A 5,175-nucleotide genomic window follows, 5' to 3' on the forward strand; every position below is an offset into this window, starting at 1 on the left:
CTTCACGGAGACTGGAGACGTCTGTCCTTTGTCCCTCTCTCTCCTAGTGACCCGGGTATCTCATAGCTATATGTACATACTCAGGCACGATAAGAACAAACAGGCATGTCGTCAGGAGATTGAGAGTCTATATTAGTAGTTCGATGATTTTGTCTCTTTCACCAGTGGTCATGAGGATACGGAATCTGAGGAAACAGATGTACCACTATAGTTCTTATACATTGTGAGGCGATATAACCGATAATGAGTTTCTAGGTGTATCATCCTGATCAGTTGTTATATAATGTCTACTCGTAAAGGCGTCGGACGTTGTCTGGCAGTGGACGGGACAGTGTCATCGGATACGGCCACGAGTCTGGTAAAGTGCCGCCCTCGACTTATCGAGACGATGTCGTGTACAGTCACACTAGCCGAGTAGAAAGGATTTCATCAAATAGCTTGTGAAAGGTTCTTCGTGCGTTCTGTAGAGTGGGGACATGGCTGAAACCAATTCTTGTCGTTCCACCCACAACTCCTAGGACCAATCCCTACTGTGTGACAAGAGTGTATTTCGCGTCACTGTCTGTCTCTCACCAGGGTCACTGGCCACGGAGTGATGTACAATGACAGGACAGACACAAGACACACACAGACAGCACGGACGGACGCACATACACACACACAATACACACACACACACACACACACACACACACACACACACACCGGATCGTAATGACTATGAGACACCCCTGGAATTTGAGAAATGTGTCAGTGTACACCCTGAGTGGAGGGAATACCCCTGTATCTACCTCCAGGGGTACTCCCCTTAGTAAGTAAAATCCCACTTCTGACACCAATTCAATTCCAAATCCCAATCCCAATCCGTATACGAACCAATTACCAAATCCAATCCTATGTTCAGAGGTACTTTACGTACATTCAGTTACATTACAGGGACTTCACACTCATATGTACCATACAACACACACACACCACACAACACACACACACACACACACACACACACACACACACACACACACACACACACACACACAAAACGAGAGTCAACAACTAACTAACGGACTCCACGATCTAATGTCGTGTGTAGCAGTGTGAGTAACAAGACTCCAGTGTCGGTTCAGCGGCTCCGGGTCACACAAACACGAGAACGGTGGTGAGAGAGGTACACTGAAGACATAGTGGAGCACGGACATAATTTTCATAGACTGACGTTCGAACACACGTAATCTCACAACACAGAGGAGGACGTAAGGACCAGCACACACACAAAGACACACTAACACGAAGCGGGAGGATCCTACTAATTTACTATGTTTGAGTGTTGGTGCTCTTCACCCTTATTCGAATATACGTCCACCTGTGTATATACATAGGCATTTATAGGTAGCCCATGATCTCGCCTGTACTTCGGTTTTACTAGCACTCTCATTTGTACGACTACCAAATCGTAGTCGTGAGGCAGTCTTCTGCGAAGTAGAGAGAAGTACGAGTGACAAATACGCGTGTGTTGTTCTATGTCACACTTGTGTATGAGCTGTGTTCTCATCGACTAACATTACGTGGACAAATACCACTACAAACGAGTCCGTCGAATCGATTTTATCAACCATCGTCAGCCCTATGGACAACGTCTCGCTCTGCCGTGAGGCTCACGTCTCCTCATCCAATAATGTACTACCGTGAGCTCTCTCCCGCTCCGAACCAATTCACTTTGTGGACTGACGTAACGTAGTGAGCGTATGTAATGAAGTTGGACAATTACCTAATAAATCGTCGAGACCAGACACTAGTGGCGAGTAACGAAAAAGTAATAGAACCCGACTTTTTGTGAAGGTAAATGTTAGATTTCACGATTTACAAAATGGTGTTTGACTATTTTTTTTGCATACTCTGGCTGTCGCTGTTTGACTCACCCCTACACCCCGGGTTTCGGGGAGACAGCACAGCCCCATACTGTGACATCCCCCCAATTGCAATCGTTTGAGAAATCTATCCTAGTTAATGACGTAATGTTTCAATCAAAACTGTCGAAGTGAATTATCTTCATCAATTGTAACATATCGATTTTTGATACACAATATCATCTGAATAAAGTTATCTGTAAGTATATGTCAGACGTATTCGGACTCAAATTCGGAACACAACTTATCAGAAGTCACTACAAAATAACTATCCTATAAATACCCTCGAACACTGAAATAACAGGGGTGACGGTATTTCTATTGGGATTATCACAACAGGATTGATACCGTTCAAGGACGTTCTTTTGGCAAAATGGAAATAAAACACGTTCAAGTACGTTCTTTGGCAAAATGAAATCAACTCAAATTACACACCTTTCAAGGATTCCAATTTAAAATAAACTTTTGATGTGAGCACTGAAAAAAACGCTACATCCAGAGTGTAAATTCGAGTAAACCATGTAAGACTTCAGATATGCGCTTTTTCGAAAAATTTTTCAAAAAAAAAATTTAGTGTTTCTATGCATATTACTTGTAGAGGAGACTGTATACACGAGACAAAGAGACCTCTGATTGGGAACAAAACACGTGTTTTTTGTGCGTGCGTGCGTGCGTGCGTGCGTGCGTGCGTGCGTGTGTGTGTGTGTGTGTGTGGCCTAGCATTACTATACTTGTGGGGACCTAAATCTGTTTACATACAGTAGTCACGTGTGGGGACTCACCTCCCTTATGGGGACAAAATGGAGGTCCCCATGAGGGGAATCATTAATTTTAGGGTGAAGACTTGGTTAGGTTTAGGGTTAGGGTTAGGCATGTGTTGGTTATGGTTAAGGTTAGAATAAGTCTCCAGGAAATGCATCTAAGTCAATGTAATGTCCCCTGAAGTGATGTATACATGGTATGTGTGTGTTCAGTGTGGGAGGTCATCAGCTCAGAGGTGTCAGTCTCAAAGCGCTGAGTAAACTGTTAAGTCATAGCGAGAGTTCAGAGGTAAACTAATGGACTCTCTGCTCTCTGTGTAGTCAGCTGCAAAAAACACCCCAGAGGGTCTTTGTGAAAGAGGCCCCTGTTGTTTGGTGAATGAAACCTTACATCTTGTCATTCTTTTAAGCCAGTAAACAATATTTCTTCTGTACAGCCAAGTGTCATTGGCCTACAAAAAAAATGTGTGTTTCCAAATCACAGAACAATGTGCCATGCCTCAGGGACCATGCTGTTTTTACCAAAGTAGTTTTTCACTTGATATCTCTAGAGGTATCTGACCATTATTGTTGAAGAAGTCGGACTGGCTTGGAGTTTTGATCGCTCATGATTTTCAATGAGGAGTATCTTGATTTTAAGTATTGAATTTGTTCTTTGTTAAAATGCATGTCAATTTAATCATATTATACAATTATACATTCATTTATTTTATGCTTTCTCTGTTTTGTTTTCCTCTTGTTGTGGTTCCCCCTCAGTACCACCAAATCATAGCCTTAGGATCGTCAGTTTCAAACTACCGCAAGATAATCTTAAATGCAAGACTCGCTGGATCCTTGGTATCCAAACAGCAGAAAGTCTTCGTAGAGCGTAGTTTTGGGGGCTTGCCATTTTGAGAACTTGAATTAAGCGATAAAAAAAGTTGTGGTTGCAGTTTGACGTTAGCTTGGCTTGATCGGCACAGGATGGTTTTGTGCAGGTCTAGCTTTTGTGACAATCCTCGCTGATACTGGTCTGCAGAGTTTCAACTTATTTTATGTACATTTCAACTTACTTGGAACCCCAACTGAGATGGTTCCTAGAAAGCACTATCACAACTTTTGGAAATATAAAAGGAAAAGCAAGTCTAATTGAGTATAGCCAAGCTTCACTATGCAGAAGAAATGCAGCATTTTTTTTTTTTTTACAAGTCTTTTTATTTCATTATAGTGTACAATAATCGATGCCATTTCATATATTGTAATATCACAGTACACTCACTACACTCCCCCCTCCCTCCCTCCACCCGCACATGCCCACACTAACGAAACCAAAAACATTTATAAAAAAAAAAAAAAATGCTTCAACTTAAACAACAGAGCCAAAAAAAGCATTTCTTGAGGGAAAGGATACAGGTGATTTATTCCTAGAGTTCTTTAGATAAAACTACTATAAGTGGCCATAAGATATATTTTTATAATACTAAAATAAAACAACTAAAACAATGCGGAAGGGGTAATGGACATACATAGTTTTGTGTCTGTATCTGCATCTACCTTTGTTCACCATATCAACCCAAAGGTAATATGTCAATGTTGGGCTTAACCACTATTTACTACTGAAATGTAAGTTACTTCCTTATTACTATATATGTCATGTTATTTCTAGGCTCCCTGATATCACTTCAGCTCAGGTAAACAATCTCAGTGGTTCAGCTCTACAGGAAGCGGAGATCATATTATTAAGAGTGTAAATCTATCTGGCAAAGCTTCTTACGGGATATCGCGATGAATCTGAACTTTGTCCAGATCATTAGTTTGATTTATGTGGATACGAGCTGTTCTGCATGTGTGGCGCAGGAAGACAACCCTGATATTTAGTCTCATTTTTCACAAGGGTCTCCAATCTCTGTGTACATATCACTTTGAAACAATACTAAAGGATGTAACCGGACCCTAATTTATCATATGGTATGAAATGTAACCGGAAAAACCCAAGGCTCATGTGTATTACTCCGAGTGAGTTTTAAAGGGGTTTGAATTCCTGATCCCAGGACCCCCTTCCTCTTACAGAAGCTCGAACACTGAGCTCCATGAAAAGGGAGAGAAGAGGAGACCCCAGGGGATTTTGGGATTGAGAGATTGAAGAGGAAAGCTTCTGGGGCTGGTGAAGGAGAGTACAAAAGAGGAAAAAAGGGCACGGAGAAAGAAAATGAAAGAAAAAGAAAGGGATCTGTGCACCGTGGTGTGATTACAGGCTAACTCGGTCTTGTTTGTAATGCGTTCCAGATGGGGTCTTACTTCGGATACGCAGTGGCAGCGACCGACATCAACAACGACGGGTGAGTGGATGGATCATTTATACTGGAGACAAAATTAACAACATTTTAAAGGTCACCTATTATGCAAAACCCACTTCTTCATGTCTCTTCTACATCAACATGTGTCCCCTCTTCTTCATGTCTCTTCTACATCAACATGTGTCCCCTCTTCTCCATGTCTCTTCTACATCAACATGTGTCCCCTCTTCT

The 5,175-nt window shown here is 41.8% G+C and overlaps 1 long non-coding RNA gene across 1 annotated transcript in view; it reads left to right on the plus strand.

Moving 5' to 3' along the window:
• Window positions 1-5,001, plus strand: part of LOC104966204 (uncharacterized) — a 6,458-nt gene extending 1,457 nt beyond the window's left edge. The window contains exon 3 of the long non-coding RNA XR_800643.1: window positions 4,934-5,001. This is a non-coding gene — a long non-coding RNA (uncharacterized lncRNA). The remainder of the gene's footprint in view (window positions 1-4,933) is intronic.
• The last annotated feature ends 174 nt before the right edge of the window (window positions 5,002-5,175 follow it).

This window comes from Notothenia coriiceps, unplaced genomic scaffold (genome assembly GCF_000735185.1).
Source record: "Notothenia coriiceps isolate Sejong01 unplaced genomic scaffold, NC01 NC01_scaffold00037246, whole genome shotgun sequence".
Classification (NCBI taxonomy): domain Eukaryota; kingdom Metazoa; phylum Chordata; class Actinopteri; order Perciformes; family Nototheniidae; genus Notothenia; species Notothenia coriiceps.